The 19,057-nt window shown below is 45.1% G+C and overlaps 1 protein-coding gene across 1 annotated transcript in view; it reads right to left on the bottom strand.

Annotated features, from left to right (window-relative positions):
• MCCC1 (methylcrotonoyl-CoA carboxylase 1) overlaps positions 1–16,197 on the bottom strand; it is a 106,324-nt gene extending 90,127 nt beyond the window's left edge. The window contains exon 1 of the mRNA XM_025374933.1: positions 15,595–16,197. The gene's annotated coding sequence lies outside the window, so the exon portion shown is untranslated. The remainder of the gene's footprint in view (positions 1–15,594) is intronic.
• Positions 16,198–19,057: the final 2,860 nt, after the last annotated feature.

The following is a 19,057-nucleotide window of genomic DNA, read 5'->3' as shown; positions in this document are numbered from 1 at the left end:
CTATTTTATCGCATTTGCTTTATCTTTCTCTTTCTCTCCCTCTCCTCATACAGATATAGATATATATGTGTACATATACACACTCACACATGCATACACTCACATTTTCTTTTGGAACCATTTGAAAGCAAGCTGCAGACATGATGCCTTTTTTTTTTTTTTTTTACCTCTAACTATGTCACTGCATATTTCCTAAAACAAGGAAATTTTATCATTTGCCTGCAGAATATTTTTGAAGATTGTGTAGTTAACACTACAGACCTACTTCGACTTTCAACAATTGTTCCAAAAGAAAACATTGTAGTGGCTGGGTGCGGTGGCTCATGCCTGTAATCCCAGCACTTTGGGAGGCTGAGGCGGATGGATCATTTGAGGTCAGGAGTTCGAGACCAGCCTGGCCAACATGGTAAAATCCCATCTCTACTAAAAATACAAAAAAATTAAAAAGTAGCCTGGCATGGTGGCACTCACCTGTAGTCCCAGCCACTGGGGAGGCTGGGGCAGGAGAATCGCTTGAACCCAGGAGATGGAGGTTGCAGTGAGCTGAGATGGTGCCATTGCACTCCAGCCTAGGCAACAAGAGTGAAACTCCATCTCAAAAAAAAAAAAAAGAAAGAAAAAGAAAACACTGTAGTACACATTGCATTGACTCTTAGGCCACTTAATTTGGAATGATTCCTCTGTTTTGTTTTTATTATTATTATTATTATTTGTTGTTGTTGTTGTTGAAATGAAGTCTCACTGTGTCTCCCAGGCTGGAGTTCAGTGGTGTAATCTCGGCTTACTGCAACCTCTGCCTCCTGTATTCAAGTGATTCTCGTGCCTCAGCCTCTCGAGTAGCTGGGATTGCAGGCACACACCACCAAGCCTAGCTAATTTTTTTTTTCTTTTTTTTTTTTTTTTTTGTAGAAACGGGGGTTTCACCATGTTGGCCAGGCTGGTCTCAAACTCCTGACCTCAAGTGATCTACCCGCCTCAGCCTCCCAAAGTGCTGGGATTACAGATGTGAGTCACTGCACCCAGTCTGATTCCTTCGTTTTTAAAAAGATGCTCATGATGCTGACATTTTTTATGAGCACAGGCCAGTTGTTTTGTACAATATCCTTGAATTTGGGTTTGTCTAAAATAAAATCAGATCAAATTTAAATTTTTAAAAAGATTATTGAGCATACAAAACAACAGTTCCCCAACTAGAGAGCTCTGTGCAGCTTCCTAAATGAGGAAGTACATTGATCTCTGTTGTGCAAATAAAGCTGCATAAACTTGTTTGTATTGGCTTAATGTTATTATACTGACAAGGAGGAAAAAGTGTGTTATGGTTAGAGCTAGCATTTTCAGGGAAATTAGGATAGTTTAATTTTTGACTACACATGGCTGTGGGTTGTTGGCCTAGGGAAATATCCAAACTGTGGCCTCTAATTTTATTTTTCTTTAACAGGTTCATCTGGTATTTCTTCATGATTCGATTAGGTAATTAGATTCCTCCCTTTGGGCAGGAACACCACAGAAGTGACATCATACCCATTTCAGTGCATCGTATCTGGAGGTACATAATGTGAGTTCGTTCCATCACTGCTGATGTTCACTTTATCACTTGATTAAATTGGTGTCTGCCAGGTTTCCTCACTGTAAATATATATATTTTTTTACATTCCATATGGTTTTGTCTCTGAGAGGTAGAATTGTGTTTCATTCTCTACCACTCCTTCTCAACATTACTTCTTAATAATTTTCCGCACTTTGCAAAGTTCCACAAGAAACAGACATGACTTTAACAACAAGTAATGTTTAAATCTGATTGAAGAAAATATTGGTGGGGAGGAAGCAGAAGTGGAGGTACAGAGTTAGAAGCTGGTGTGCTGTTCTCTCTATAACTCCACCCACTGGTCCTGTTTTAGAGCAAGTATGATTATTTCCAATTTCTGGGGCAAGGGCAGTTATATTAATCCGTCATCCTCGCAATTGCTCCAACAGAAGTGTAGAACAGCCCGAGTAGCCTCTTGGGCGTTCAATAGGTGTATCTGGGATAAAACTAAAGCCCAAAGGAATAACCCATTATACCATCAGATGTATTGAAGGACTTTGCATGCTGGGTTTTTTTTGTTTTTTTTTTAGGTTCGGGGGTACAAGTGCAAGTTTGTGGTTTTCTGTTTTGTTTTGCTTTGTTTTGTTTTGTTTTTTGAGACGAAGCTTCTCTCTTTGTTGCCCAGGCTGGAGTGCAGTGGTGCGATCTCTGCTCACTACAACCTCCGCCTCCTGGGTCCAAATGATTCTTCTGTCTCAGCCTCCCAAGTAGCTGGGATTACAGGCACTGGCCACCATGCCCAGCTAATTTTTGTATTTTTAGTAGAGGCTGGGTTTCACCATTTTGTCCAGGCTGGTCTTGAACTCTTGACCTCAGGTGACCTGCCCGCCTCGGCCTCCCAAAGTGCTAGGATTACAGGCGTGAGCCACCGTGCTTGGCCACGTGTAGGTTTTTTATATGGGTATATTGCATGTTGCTGAGGTTTAGTGTACAAATGATCCCGTCACCCAGGTGAGCATAGTACCTGATAGTTCTTCAACTATTGCCTCCCTCCCACCATCTCTCCTCTAGTGGTACCCAGTGTCTATTGTTCTAATGTCTGTATAGATGTGTACTCAACGTTTACCTCCCACTTGTACATGAGAACATGTGGTATTTGGTTTTCTGTTCCTGTGTTAATTCGCTTAGGATAATGGCCTCTAGCTGCATCCATGTTGCTGCAAAGGACATGATTTCTTTCTTTTTTGATGGTTGTGTAGTATTCCATAGTATATGTGTATCACATTTTCTCTTCCAGTCCACTGTTGATGGGCATCTAGGTTGACTCCATGTCTTTGCTATTGTGAATAGTGCTATGATGAACATACTAGTGTGTGTGTCTCTTTGGTAGAATGATTTATATTCCTTTGGGTATATACCCAGTAATGGGATTGGTGGGTCATATGGTAGTTCTGTTTTAAGTTCTTTGAGAAATCTCCAAACTGCTTTCCACAGTGGCTGAACTAATTTACATTTCCACCAGCAGTGTAAAAACATTCTCTTTTCTCTACAACCTCACTGTCTGTTATGTTTTTGACTTTTTAATAATAGCCATTCTGATTGGTGCAAGATGGATCTCATTGTGATTTTGATTTGTATTTCTCTAATGATTAGTGACATTGAGAATTTTTTTCATATGTTTGTTGGCTGCATGTGTGTCCTCTTTTGAGAAGTGTCCGTTCATGTTCTTTGCCCATTTTTAATAGGATTATTTGTCTTTTGCTTGTTGAATTAAGTTCCCTATAGATTCTGGGTACTAGACCTTTGTCAGATGCATAATTTGCAAATATTTTCTCCCATTCTGTAGGTTATCTGTGCATTCTGTTGATGGTTTATTTTGCTGTGTGGAAGCTCTGTAGCTTAATTAGGTCCCAACTGTTGATTTTTGGTTTTGTTGCCATTGCTTTTGGAGACCTAGTCACAAATTTTTTGCCAAGGCTGATGTTCAGAATGGTATTTTCTAGGTATTTTTCTAGGACTTTTAGGACTTTTATAGTTTTAGATCCCTTTAGTCACAATTTTTTTTTTTTTTTCTTTTTGAGACAGAGTCTCACTCTGTTGCCCAGGCTGGAGTGTAGTGCCACGATCTCGGCTCACTGCAAGCTCCTCCTACCAGGTTCACGCCATTCTCCTGCCTCAGCCTCCCGAGTAGCTGGGACAACAGGCTCCCGCCACCATGCCCGGCTAATTTTTTTGTATTTTTTAGTGTAGATGGGGTTTCACCATGTTAGCCAAGATGGTCTCGATCTCCTGACCTTGTGATCTACCTGCCTCCGCCTCCCAAAGTGTTGGGATTACAGGTGTGAGCCACGACACCCGGCATAGTCACAAATTTTTTGGCAAGGCTGATGTTCAGAATGGTATTTTCTAGGTAGTCTTCTAGGACTTTTATAGTTATAGATCTTATATTTAAGTTTTTAATCCATCTTGGGTTAATTTTTGTATATGGAGAAAGGTAGGAATCTAGTTTCAATCTTCTGCATCTGGCTAGCCGGTTATCAGCACCATTTATTGAATAGGGAGTTCTTTCCCCAATGCTTATTATTATCAACTCTGTTGAAGATCAGATGATTGTAGGTGTGTAGCTTTATTTCCGGATTCTCTATTCTGCTCCATTGGTCTATGCGTCTTGTTTTTGTACCAGTACCATTTGACATGCTTTTTAATGCTCTTTGCTTGTGTCTCTTTGGGAAAATTCCATAAAAGTTCCTTATTCTCCTGAAACAGGCAAACTCAGGACAGGATACACAGCATGGTAAGTCGAGTACAAGTCTGGATTTTGGCTTCCACCAACCCCCTCGGCTGGGAACCCCAGTGCAATAAGCAGCACCCTGTATTTCTGTTACCTCAAAGGGTCATTGTGAAGATTAAAGAAGTTATGTCAAATGATCCTTTTTTTTCTTTTAAGATGGAGTCTCACTCTGTCGCTCAGGCTGGAGTGCAGTGGCGTGATCTCGGTTCACTGCAAACTTTGCCTCCCAGGCTCAAGTGATTCTCCTGCCTCAGTCTCCTGAGTAGCTGGGATTGTAGGTGCCTACCACCACGCCTGGCTAATTTTGGTATTTTCAGTAGAGACGGAGTTTTGCTATGTTGGCCAGGCTGGTTTTGAACTCCTGACCTCAGGTGATCTGCCCACCTTGGCATCCCAAAGTGCTAGGATTACAGGCGTGAGCCACCACGCCCGGCCTTCAAATGATCTTTGAAGACTGTAAAGTGATACATACATGTGAGTTATTCTTAGGCCTATTGCAGGAAAGACCAGGAGGTCCAGGAGGGCTGTCAACCCAGACTTTGCACTTAAAAAGGGTTTTAAATTTAAACCTTCTCCGAATGAAGTCATTCATGTAGTCCCAGCAACACAGTGATCAGACGGACAGAAATTTGAACCTGTGCCTCAGTGCGGGACCACACTCCCTACACTGTGCCATGAATTGATATTTTATTTTTGTCTTATAATTATCCTATGAATAGCCACAACTTTGCGTTGTAATTTTTGTGTTAAAATGTTATTTTGTTATATGTCAACATGTAAAATATACCATCATTTTTGAAACATTGTTTTGGCTTTCCTAAATTAAAAAAATACATTCCTCAATAAATGGAAGTGCTCTGAGTCTCTCTGGTCTTCTGAAAATCCATTTTGTAAAATAGAGCAAGGCTCAGTGGTTCTGAAAACAAATGTATGCCAGCTCAGCTTTCTAATACCTAAAAAGGGCCCAGGCGTTTTCCTTATCATCAATCTCATTATTTTAAATGAAACTCTATAACTCCGTTAGTCCTACAAATTTCTTGTTGTTCCCCATGTCAGTTAAGATGTTTTTGCCTGTAACTCACAGAACATCCAACTGAAAATGAGGGAAACTTATTTCACACAACAAGGATAGAAGGTAGGGTGTTTCCAGGACTGGTTAACTCAGTAGCTCAATGTTATCACCAAGGATGTGGCCATGTGCTTTCTATCCTGCTCTGCCATTTTCAGCAAGTGTCAAAAGAAGGCTGCAGTGGCTCCTGCCATCACAGCAGACACAACATCAAGCAAAGAAAAGACATTTTCTCTCATGCATATGAGTTTTTCTCCCCCGGTTTAAAAAACCTTTTATTATGGAAAAGCTTTACTATTACAAGAGTGGGTAGAATTATAGAATTATATAATAAATCCCTGTACCCATTACACAATTTTAAAAATTATCAACTCACGATTAACCTTTTTCATCTATATCCCACCTATCACCACTTCCTATAGATCTTTCTGAGGCAAATTTCAACCATCATTTAATTTCATCCATAAATATTTCAGCATATATATATTCAAAAGTAATAACTCTTTAAAAAATAATCAAGGCTAGATATGGCTCACATCTGTAATCCTAGCACTTTGGGAAGCCAAGACAGGAGGATCACTTGAGTCTAGGAGTTCAAGACCAGCCTGGACAACATAGTGAGACCCTGTCTCTACAAAAAATTTTTAAAGATTAGCCAGGTGTGGTGTTCACCTGTAATCCCAGTTACTAGGGAGGCTGAGGTGAGAGGATCACTTGAGCTCAAGAGGTCAAGGCTGCAGTGAACCATGATCACACAACTGCACTCCAGCCTGGGTGACAGAGTGAGACCCTGTCTCTAAAAAAAAAAAAAAACAAAATATCATAATCACACCTAAAAGTATTAACAATAATTGCTTAATATTCTAAAATATACTTAGTTTTTGCATTTCCCTAATTGCCTTATGAATACTCTTTTTTAATTTTTATATATATATATTTTTTGAGACAGAGTCTCACTCTATAGCCCAGGCTGGAAGGCAGTGGCATGATCATGGTACACTATAACCTGATGGTACACTTGATCCTGGGCTCAAGTGATCCTCCCCCATCAACCTCCCAAAGTATTGGAATTATCGGCATGAGCCACCCCAACTGGACTATTTTTTTCTTTCTTTTTAACTTTATAAAATGTATTATTTGCAGTTTCTTTGAACCGCCTTCCAAAAAAGTTTCAACCTTTACAGTCAGTGGGTGAATTTCTTGTGATTCTCCCAATCTATAGGTTCTTCTGTCTCTTTTTCTTTTTTGAGACAGAGTCTTGCTCTGTTGCCCAAGCTGGAGTGCAGTGGCACGACCTTTGCTCACTGCAACCTCCATCTCCCAGGTTCAGGCGATTCTCCTGCCATAGCCTCCTGAGTAGCTGGGATTACAGGTGTGTGCCACCACACCCGGCTAATCTTTGTATTTTTAGTAGAGACAGGATTTCACCATGTTGACCAGGCTGGTCTCAAACTCCTGACCTCATGATCCCCCTGCCTCGGCCTCCCAAAGTGCTGGGATTACAGGTGTGAGCCACTGCACCCAGCTCTTCTATCTCTCTTTTAATTCCCTTGACTACTTTTTCTAAAGAATTTAAATTGTTCTCTAGTTCCCTAAAGTTCAGATGTTGCTACTGTCTCCTCTTGGTCTCTTTGAATATGATCATCTGTTCTTTGCATTTCCCATAAATTGGTGGTTGTACCAGCCAGCGCCTGCTGGGTCAGACTGCAGACGCATGAGTGCACCTGGCCAAGATCAGAAATACAGCCTTTGCTGGTTAACGTTAGGTGTCAGCCTGACTAGATTAAAGAACACCTAGATAACTGGTAAAGCATTATGCATTAGTCAGGGTTCTCTAGAGGGACAGAACTAGTGGAATATACATATATTATAAATATGTATTTATATATATAGAAAGGGAATTTTATTAAGTATTCACTCACATGGTCACAAGGTCCCACAAAAGTCTGTCTGTCTGTAGGCTGAGGAGCAAGGAGAGCCAGTCCGAGTTCCAAAACTGAAGAACTTGGAGTCTGATGTGCAAGGGCAGAAGCATCCAGCATGGGAGAAAGATGTAGGCTGGGAGGCTAAGCCGGTCTCTCTTTCCACATTTTTCTGCCTGCTTATATTCTAGCTGTGCTGGCAGCTGATTAGATGGTGCCCACCCATATTAAGGGTGGGTCTGCCTTTCCCAGCCCACAGACTCAAATGTTAATCTCCTTTGGCAACACCCTCACAGACACGCCCAGGATCAATATTTTGTACCCTTCAATCCAGTCAAGTTGACACTCAGTATTAGCCGTCACACATTATTTTGGGGTGTGTCTATGAGGGTGTTTCCAGAGGAGATTGGCATGTGGGTCTCAGTGGACTAAGTGAGGAAGATCCACCTCAACTATCCAATCCACTGGGAACCCAGAGAGAACAAAAACAGAGGAAAAGCTAGTTGGTCTCTCTTTCTCCTGGAGCTGGTATACACACTTCTCCTGCCCTGGGACATGAGAACTCCAGGCTCTCCTGTCTTTGGACTCGAGGACTTACATCAGTCTCCTTTCATCCCCTGCACTCCCGCCCTGGGCTCCTAGGCCTTTGGACTTGGACTGACCCATGCCATGAAGCATCCTGGGGTCCTCTCCAGCTTGCAGACAGCCTGCCGTGGGACTTGTCAGTCTCTATAATCACATGAGCCAATTTTAATAAATCCCTTCTCATATATCTATATATATCCTATTGGTTTTGTCTCTGGAGAATGCTGACTAATACATAACCTAGCAAACCCAGACCATATTGCTGACCGACAGAATCATGAACTGAATAAATAGCTGTTATTTTAAGCCACTAAGTTTTGGGGTGATTTGCTATACAGCAAAAGATAACTGATACACAGAATGAACTCTTTTGTGGTGGACTTGTTTAACTTAACATAACGTCTGAATTTTATTCATGTTTTTGTATTTGTTACATGAAAATACCACAATTGACCTGGCATGGTGACTCACGCCTGTAATCCCAGCACTTCGGGAGGCAAGGTGGGTGGATCACTTGAGGTTAGGAGTTTGAGATTGACCTGGCCAACATGGTGAACCCTAGTCTCGACTAAAAAAAAACTTAGCCAGCCATGGTGGTGGGCACCCATAATCCCAGCAACTCGGGAGGTTGAGGCAGGAGACTCATTTGAACCCGGGAGGCAGAGGTTGCAGTGAGCCAGATCACAGCACTTCATTCCACTGCAGCTTGCGTGACAGAGCGAGACTTCGTCTAAAAAAAAAAAGAAAAGAAAAAGAAAAGAAGAGAAAATACCATAATTTGTTCTCCTGATGATACACCTTTGGATTGCTTCCAGGTTTGGATGATTTTGAATAAAGCTACTATGAGTATTTTTTGCCTCCTTCTGTGGACATACGTACCCATTTATTGTGCATGTATACCTAGCTGTTGAATTTCTAGGTAAGAGAACAGCAAACTAGAGCTCATAGCCCAGCTACCTTCTTTTTTTTTTTTTGAGATGGAGTCTCACTCTGTCACCCAGGCTGGAGTGCAGTGGCATGATCTCGGCTCACTGCAACCTCCGCCTCCCAGGTTCAAGCGATTCTCCTGCCTCAGCCTCCTGAGTTGCTGGGATTACAGGTGCGTGCCACCATGCCTGGGTAATTTTTGTATTTTTAGTAGAGATGGGGTTTCACCATGTTGGTCAGGCTGGTCTCGAACTCCTGACCTCGTGATCTGCCCGCCTCAGTCTCCCAAAGTGTTGGGATTACAGGCATGAGCCACTGCACCCAGCCCACCTACCTATTTTTATAAATTAAGTTTTCTGAATATGGAATATAGACAAGCCTATATTTTTACTTGTTGTCTGTAGTTGCTTTTCATGCTACAACAGCTGAGTAGAATAGTTGCCATAGAAACCATCTGGCCCACAAAACCTAAAATGTTTACTATCTTTCCCTTTACAGGAAAGTGTTGGGACAGTTATATGTTTAAGTTTACAAGAAACTGCCAAAAACTTTTTCTATAATGATTGTATCTTTTTTCTACCAGCAATAAATAGCATTTCCTCATCAATACCTGGTATTGCCCGTCTTTTAAATTGTATCAATTTTGGAGGTTGTGGAATGATGTCTCACTGTGGTTTTAATTTGCAATAGCTAGACTGGCCTTGGCAAGTGGGAAGTCATGCCACCATGTTCACCTATTCACACGCGCATTGTGCAAACACTGTTGTCATTTATGACAAAGCCTAGCTAACTCACTGGCTGAGTTAATTTGTTGACTTGTTTAGGCCAAGTGTGGTGGCTCACACCTGTAATCTTGCACTTTGTCAGGCCAAGATGGGAGGATTACTCGAGTCCAGGATTTTGAGACCAGCCTGGGCAACACGGTAAGACCCCATCTCTACAAAATTAAAAAAATTAGATGGGGGCGGGCACAGTGGCTTATGCCTGTAATCCCAGCACTTTGGGAGGCAGAGATGGGCCAATCACCTGAGGTCAAGAGCTCAAGACCAGCCTGACCAACATGGTGAAACCCCATCTCTACTAAAAATACAAAAATTAGCCGGCACGGTGGTGGGTGCCTGTAATCCCAGCCACTTGGGAGGCTGAGGCAGAAGAATGGCTTGAACCTGGGAGGCAGAAGTTGCAGTGAGCTGAGATCACGCCACTGCACTCCAGCCTGAGCGACAGAGTGAGACTCCATCTCAAAAAAAAAAAAAAAAATTAGCCGAGTGTGGTGGTGCATGCCTGTGTGTGGTCACAGCTACTCAGGAGGCTGAGGCAGGAGGATCGCTTCCATCCAGGAGTTTGAGGCTGCAGTAAGCTATATTCATACCATTGCACTCCAGCCTGGGTGACACAGTGAGAACTTGTCTCAAAAAAAAGAAAAATTGCTGACTTGTTTGTTCAGTGACTCTTTTATGGTGGATACTTTCTCGTGGACATTAACATGTGATGCAAAAATATTTACACTTTATAGCTACCCTAATATGTCCATCCACATACCTCTACCCCAGACCTCCTTGTCTCTGATGCTCCAGTCTCTTTCTCCAGACCCTTGGCCAGATGACCAGGCCACAGCATTGTCCAAGAATTTGTGTCTTTTCTCATCCCGCGCCACTTTTCCTGCAGTGTCCTGCTTGCTACTCTGCCCATTGGGAAGATTTTCTTTCCCCACTGTGTTTCAGGGGCATCTCTGAATGTGACTGTAATACAGCTGCTGCCCACTTTTGGCTTATACCCACAAACCAAGCCAACTTGTGTGTAAACCAATGTGTGCTTTTCCTCCGTTTTCAACTTCTTACCTGTTCCCTCCTGCTGGCCCCTAATAAAATTGATGCAAGCTAGGAGAGGGGCACTGCTGGGTGACATGGGGGCTGGACTGCCTTCTCAAGAAACCTATTCATGCCCTCTGGTCTTGCATGTACTTGATACTGGATGTACCATTTCCTTCTCACAGTTGACTACTGCTGAACTCACCTGACTTTATTACTCAGTGGGTTTGACAGAATCTACCTCAAAACGGGCAGTGCTCCAGGACCCAGTCACATGTCAAGAGCAATTTCTCAAAAGTATATATCTCTGTCTGCTACAAATGGCAGCATGGCCTCGACCTTGCTCAAAACATCTGGGGTCTGTGTTATGATTCTTCTGCTGGAGTTTGCCAAATATTCCATACTGCACCTTTTCTCACCACTGACACCTTCAACACCGTAAGGTCTGCCTACCTGGTTCAGGTAGCAGGGCTGACTGCACCGTGGCCTGGACCTGCTGTACTGCTCTTTCCTAACTCTGGCCACATCAAAAGTGGTAACTTTCTATGTCACCTGGTAAATGAACCAGAGGAATTTTCCCAGGTATGAAACGTAGCCTCCAGAGCCTAAAGAGGCCTACCATCCTCTGGTGCTTCCTTCCTTGTGGAAGGGATGCAAGATGCAAAAAATATGTACTTTAATTTTGGGGGGGATATTCTGGAAAGCCTCTGACCTCCTGGGCCCCTAAAAACATCACAGAAGCAGTCAATCCCTGAATCTTCTACCTCCTGGAACATATGTATCTCACCAAGGCCTCCGGCATACTAACCACTTCTTCCTTATCTGTCCAGTTAGCATAATGTCAATGTCATGGATCAGAGTACTGTCCCTATGGGATGCCTGTGTGGTGCCAATCTCTTTGGACTATATGATAGAGGGCAGGAGAGTTAACAAAGCTCTGAGGCAAAACTGCAGATGAATACTGCTGTCCATTCCATGTGAATGAGAACTGGTTTTGATGCTGTTTTTAGCTGGAATGGAAAAGAGCATGTTTTCCAAATCAATGGCTGCATACCATGTACCAGAGGCCTTCGTAATCTGCTCCAGCAATGATACCACATCAGACACAGCAGCTGCAATCAGCCTGCTATTTAAGTTTGTAGCAATCTACAAACTGAGATTCATCCTGTTTCCACAGGGCCTAGACTAATGAATATGGAGAGATGACTGGGAATTCTCTAGGTCTTTAATGGTGATACCGATTCCAACCACCGTGTTCCAGAATATGATATTATTTTTTATTTACTGTCTTGGTGGAGACAAGGAAGAAGGCATTTCAGTTATTCCCACTTGGCCTTTCCTACAATAGTAGCTCTTACTCTACAGACTGGGCACCCAATATGAAGGTTACTCCAACTGCCAAATATAGTAATCCTTGTTGCTCATTGATACTGTGGAAATGACCACTGAATAGGTCCACAGAACCCATGGACCTATTCTTGGGGTACAAGGAGCCCACTACGAGCCAGACTTTAGCCAGGACTCCATTTTTTTCTTTTTCTTTCTTTTTTTTTTTGAGATGGAGTCTTGCTCTGGTGGCCAGGCTGGAGTGCAGTGGTGTGATCTCGGCTCACTGCAACCTCTGCTTCCCAGGTTCAAGCGATTCTCCTGCCTCAGCCTCCCGAGTAGCTGGGATTACAGGCACGCACCACTATGCCTGGTTAACTTTTGTATTTTTAGTAGAGATGGGGTTTCGCCATGTTGGCAGTCTGGTCTGGAACTCCTGAACTCATGATCTACCCACCTCAGCCTCCCAAAGTACTGGGATTACAGGCGTGAGCCACTGTGCCTGGTCTGAGGACTCCATTTTCTACTTGGTTCCTATAAGCCTGGAATTTATCAGGAGTGTCATGATGACAGTTTGGGTCTCTGGGAATCAATGTCAGCTCAGACCCTGTATCCAATAGTGCTTGAAACACGTGGTTCTTTCCTTCTCCTGGTGTACCGTCAGTCAATAAATGGCCGTAGGTCGTGCAATACTGTGAAATATATATCACCCTTTGTCCCTGTTTCCTGGCATACAACTCCTGAAATCCTTAGGATCTCCACAGTGACAGTTTATTGTATGCTAATGAGCTGACTGATGGCTGGCCCCCGCTAGGTAGCTCCAGGATGGGGGCTGGTCACTGGAAGAACCGAGGCAGGATTAGAAGGTCAGGACTTTGGATCTCTCTTGCTTAGAGTTTCGATTAGCCTAATCATGCCAACTCCCACAGGGGTACCCAAGAGGTTTCACAGTGACTCAATGGCCACTTAAGTGATTATGAATTCACAGTTTATTGCAAGTTTCACACACCAACAGTCATGCAAATATACTTGGCACACACACAGACACACATACACACACACACACACACACACACGCAGTAATAACAGAGAGTGGGAGGAACCACAGCAAGTAGCTCAGGAGACCAGCAGGCTGACTTACAACCCTTGGGGCTGGTTTTTCTCAGAATGTCGCCAGGGTGGGGTCCATTGCCTCATGGAAAAGAGGCCTCAGAGTTCTCATCGGCAGAGCTTCTGCAGGCATCTTAGCCATGGTCAGTTTCTTTGCAGTTTTTATGGTCCTCCACAGGAGTGCCCTTAACTGTTAACTCAGCGGTCTTTTAGCTCTGCTTTCTTGTCAGGTCTCAGGGGTGCCTGGCCACACAGATATCTTCACCTCAGAACACCATACATATGCTTAGGGGTCAGCAGTTTCACGGTAGGCTGAGTAACCTGTCACAAGTGATTCCATTTTGAGACATTTAGAGTCACAAAACTTTATTATAAATCACAGTCCCACCCCACAACCTCCAGGGAGGGAGGGGGCGGAAGGTTAAGCTGATCATCAATGGCCAATGTTAATTAATCATGTCTACACAAGAAAACTTTTGTAAAAATACAACAGGGACAAGGTTTGGGAGCTGTCCAAACATATAGGGGCTCACGCATTCATGTGCCGAGAGGGTGGTGCGCCCCAACTCCATGGGGACAAAAGCTCCTGCATTCTGGACCCTTCCAGACTTTGCCCTATGTATCTCTTCATCTGTCTGTGTATTTGTATCCTTTAAAACATCCTTTGAAGGCTGGGCGCATTGGCTCACACCTGTAATCTCAGCACTTAGGGAGCTAAGGCAGGAGGATTGCTTGAGACCAGAAGTTGGAGACCAGCCTGGCAATGTAGTGAGACCCCATCTTAAAAAAAAAAAAAAATTGGCTGGGCACGGTGGCTCACAGCTGTAATCCCACCCCTTTGGGAGGCCAAGGGGGGCGAATCACGAGGTCAAGAGATACAGACCATCCTGACCAAGATGGTGAAACTCTGTCTCTACTAAAAATACAAAAATTAGCTGGGCGTGGTGGTGGGTGCCTGTAATCCCAGCTACTCAGGAGGCTGAGGCAGGAGAATCACTTGAACCCAGAAGGGGAGGTTGCAGTGAGCCAAGATGGCGCCACTGCACTCCAACCTGGTGACAGAGTGAGACTCCGTCTAAAAAAATAAAAGAAAGAAAAAAATTAGCTGGGCTTAGTGGTGCGAGCCTATGGTTCCAGCTACTTAGAAAGCTGAGGTGAGGAAAAAAAAAAAAAAAAAGAATGAAAGCAAGCTGAGGTGGGAGGTTCCCTCGAGTCCAGGAGGTCAAGGCTGCAAGGAGCTGCGGTCACACCGCTGTGGTCCAACCTGGATGACAGAAGAAGACTCTGTCTTTAAAAAAAAATGTCCTTTATAATAAACTGGTAAAAGTGTTTCCCTGAGTTCTGGAAGCCACTCTAGCAAATTAATAGAACCCGAGGAGGGAGAGAGTTGTGGAAACCCTGATTTTTAGCCGGTGGGTCAAAAGCACAGGCAAAATAACCCAGGGCCTGCAATTGGCATTGGAAGTGCAGAGGGGGTGGGGAGCAGTCTTGGGGAATGAGTCCTCAACCCGTGGGATCTGATGCTGCCTCCAGGTAGTGTCAGAATTGAACTGAAGGAACCCATGTGGTGTCCACTGCAGAACTGATGGCTTGCTTGGTATTTGGGGGTGGGGAGAAACATACACATTTGGTCACAGCAGTTTTCCATGTTGATTGTTGTGGTGTAAAAGAAGACGTAAAACAGTTTTTTCCTCTCAAGTCCCTTTGGGGGAAGAGGGGGAAGAATCTTCATAGGCTCTTCCTCTTAGAGCCAAGCCACTTCTTCAGGCAGTGGGCTCCAGATCTAAAAATTGCCTCGGTTCTGGAAACCGAGCAAGGATTCGTGGTATTTTATTGGAGTGACCACCCTTAGCCTCCTGCCTCTCCACTGTCTGTTGTCATTGCTGTTGCTTTAGATGTTAAGCAGGACCTGTGCTGGCTGGCTCTCTATTTTGCTCCTTGGGATTCCCTACTCCATTAACCACATCCACGAACGCTGCAAACCGTGCTCCTTTGGATGTCCCTCTACCTTGCTAGTTGTTATGGTAATGACGGTCTCCCAGCTTGTGGTGGCTAAATCTGCCACCTGGCTTTGTTTCAGGGGACCCACAGTCCCAGCTTTGGGACCTCTCTCCTACCATCTGTGTTACAAAAGAGCCACACCAATGTGCTCAGGAATGCTGGCACCCCTCTGACGGCCTTGGTAAAAGATGTATCCTGAGCTCTCTCATGGAAAACAATCCTCTAGCGTGTCTTCTGACCTTATTAAAATACATCCACTCAACACTCTCCTCAACCTCCTTATTCCTTCCTCTGCTGTCTGCCAGGGCCACTCAGGCATCTCCGTTTTGCTTAGAATTGGGTATCATTTCTTCCAGGCTTCTCAGAGCCATCTCATATAGCAAGTGTCCATTCCCTGGAATACTTGCTGGGTGTTAAATACCATGTTCAAGAATCTACCCTCAGGTCAGTGAATTCTTGCTTACCCAGATTTACCTTTTGGCTCTATTGATCAAGCACCTTCAAAATCCAGCCCCAGGAGTATTCACCTGGGTCCAGCCTGTCCGTGCCAGCGGATTCTTGCCTTTGTGTGTGTGTGTAGTCTCTTTCCCCACTTATCATGTTACCAGATAGAAGGTCCTAAATGTGGCCAGGCACAGTGGCCCATGCCCATAATACCAGCACTTTGGGAGGTCGAGGTGGGTGGATCACCTGAGGTCAGGAGTTCGAGACCAGCCTGGCCAACACGGTGAAACCCGTCTCTACTAAAATTACAAAAATTAGCTGGACATGGTGTGGGACACCTGTAATCCCAGCTACTGGAGAGGCTGAGGAAGAAGAATCGCTTGAACCCCAGAGGCGAAGGTTGCAGTGAGCTAAGATTGTGCCATTGCACTCCAGCCTAAGCGACAAGAATAAGACTCTATCTCAAAAAAAAAAAAAAAAAAAGTCCTAATTGTGATGTCCAGGTTCTTGGCATATTGGACAAAGAATTGAACACAACGCCACGGAGTGGGCACAGATTTATTGAAGACAATTCACAGAGTGGGAGCAGGCTCAAGCAAGCAGCTGCTGAAGAGCCCCCTCAGTTAGGGTTTTTATTCAGCTAGAAAGAACCCAGCAAAACCCCTAGGAAACCCTTAGAGGCCTCCAATTGGCCACATCCCATGAAGGACTGGCCGGTGGCCAATCGGGGGCTGAAGTGGCTTGTCACAGAGACAAGGATGTGACCTATATGCTGCACCTGCAGCTCTCCTGCTCATGCGCACTGGCTGCACCTGCTGCTCCCCTGCCCGTGCGGACTGGCTGCACTTGCTGAAACCCTGCTAACCCCAGCTTCCCTATTCTCCTGCCTCAATCAGGCCAAGCATGTGTTCAGTTGCATTTTACCCCTAGTTCTCAGCCTGGCAAGGAGGAGAGGAGGGGGGTCACCTCTTGCCTTGTGAGAGAGGCTTCGGTAGCATCTTCCAGAAAACTGACGTGCTAGCACCAAGTAGGGAAGGCTGGGCTACATCTGAAATCCCAGATGTTCTGGGCTTTTGCAGAGTCAAATATCACTGGTGGAATCCATCTCAGTGCCCCTGCGCTGTGGTTCAGGATCCCAGATTTCCCCGCCAGAGCCCTGCGCTTTCTATACCGGACCTGCGTGCGCCAGACACTCAAATCTCTTTGAAGCTCTGTAGACTTGCAATCTTGTTTTTTGTTTTGAGACAAGGTCTTGCTCTGTCAGCCAGGCTAGAGTGCAGTGGTGAGATCACTGCTCACTGCAGCCTTGACCTCCTGGGCTCAAGCTATCCTCCCATCCCAGCCTCCCGAATAGCTGGGACCATAGGTGAGCATGAGCATGCCCAGCTAATTTTTTAACTTTTTGTAGAGGCAGAAGTCTCTCTATGTTGCCACACTGGTCTCAAACTCCTGGACTCAAGCAGTCCTCCCACCTCGGCCACCCAAGGTGCTGGTTTTACAGGCATGAGCCATCAAGCCCAGCTTGCAATTAGATTTTTGACTGGCTGTTCAAAACCGGGTCTATCTTGCCACTACGGAAGATAATGCCTGTTATGTAAGCTACCTCTAGGCTCTCCTACTCTCATACTTGGTGATTCACTGCTTGTTAACAGCCCTCAGTCTCTGTTATTCCCCTGAAGGGCTATCAACACAATTTAGTAGGACAGCCCATTTTGCTATGGTAGGCATTGCTCTCGCATATTGTTAAATGCTTGTGAAATCACACCTGCCACAACATTCCCCTCCAACAGCATCTTTTCTCAGGTCACCACCAATGAAATCTTTAGCAACTGAGCTGCCACCCAGGGCCAGGGACTATCTGTGCCTACCTATCAACCAGGACAACATCCCCTCTGTCTGCTGGGTGATGGGTGAGCCAGTTCCAAATCCCCTTCTTACTGCCTCTTTTCTTGGGCCACTTTCAGCACCACTTACGTTAGTCCGGGACTTTTAAGAAAAAGATGCCAAGATGGGATTAACCATACCAGATTTTACCAGGGGAAAAGTCTGTGGGAGAAAATGGTGAGGGAGCCAAGGTACTGGAGAGTTTTTAGACCATGATGCCAGCTTGAATCTGCATGAAGGGGAAAGTGAAGGAGCACTGGGCAGAAGCAGTTCTGTTGTGCAGTCTAAGGAAGGTCTGGCAGTTGAGAAGTCCTCAAGCCAAAGTCAGCTATCAGATCAGCTCTGTGTGTCCTGGGAATGGTTTCACCTTAGTATCCCTGCACGCTCAGTCCTTATCTGGGAGCTGCCTGTGGAAGATGCTTGTGGCTTTGGGGCAAACGTGGCAATAGCTCTGTCTCTTTTTTTGAGACGGAGTCTTGCTCTGTCACCAAGGCTGGAGTGCAGTGGCACTATCTTGACTCACTGCAACCTCCGCCTCCCAGGTTCAAGCAATTCTCCTGCCTCAGCCTCCTGAGTAGCTAGGATTACAGGTGTGCACCACCATGCCTGGCTAATTTATTTTATTTTATTATTATTTTTTTTTGAGATGGAGTCTCGCTCTGTCATCAGGCTGGAGTGCAGTGGTGCGATCTCAGCTCACTGCAACCTCTGCCTCCCGGGTTCAAGAGATTCTCCTGCCTCAGCCTCCCAAGTACCTGGGACTACAGGCACACACCACCACACTTGGATAATTTTTGTATTTTTAGTAGTGATGGGGTTTCACCATGTTGGCCAGGCTGGTCTTGAACTCCTGACCTCATGATCTGCCCACCTCGGCCTCCCAAAGTGCTGGGATTACAGGTGTCAGCCACCGTGGCTGCCCAGTAATAGCTTTCAAACCACGGCAGCTGGGGCCTTTGGCCAATGACACGTCCTGTAGTTGGAGGTCTGTATGGCACATTCTCACAGCCACCACAGGCTGAAACATGCCACTCCCCTGTGCTGCCTCCATCTGCCCATCATGAAACGTACAGGACAGTTGGGCGGCAGAAAAGAGACAAGATCCTTTCCATTAGGGATTGAGTGTATGATGAAAATGAGCAGGGTAGTAAGACAAGAGTGACTAGGCACGCGGGGTGGGTCTACTTTAGGTAGGGAAACCCCAGAAAGCCTCTCTGTGTTGTCCCCTGAATGAAAAGGAGTGAGACGTAATATCTGGAGAAGTTAACGTCGAGGACCAGAAGCAAGTTGGCGTGGCTTGCCTGTGGTGAGTCAAGGGGAGGGAAGCAGGATCCATGAGGAGGGAGGAATATGGGGACCAGACAGGCGGGTCTCTGAAGGCCAAAGTAGGAGGCCATCAAAAGGGGTTTTACCAGAAGGGCAATGTGATCTGACCTATGTTTCAATGAATGGACTCAGTGAGCCAGAAGAGAGGACTGCTAGCCTCCTGTAGCCTGGGAAAGAGGCTTTGACTGCAGCAGTAGTGGTAGAGATAGTAAGAAGTGATTGGTACGGCTGGGCACGGTGGCTCATGCCTGTAATCCCAGCACTTTGGGAGGCCGAGGCGGGTGGATCACGAGGTCAGGAGATCGAGACAATCCTGGCTAACACGACGAAACCCCG

The sequence above is a fragment of the Theropithecus gelada genome, chromosome 2 (genome assembly GCF_003255815.1).
Source record: "Theropithecus gelada isolate Dixy chromosome 2, Tgel_1.0, whole genome shotgun sequence".
NCBI lineage: Eukaryota > Metazoa > Chordata > Mammalia > Primates > Cercopithecidae > Theropithecus > Theropithecus gelada.
This window is presented reverse-complemented; position numbering and strand designations above follow the sequence as displayed.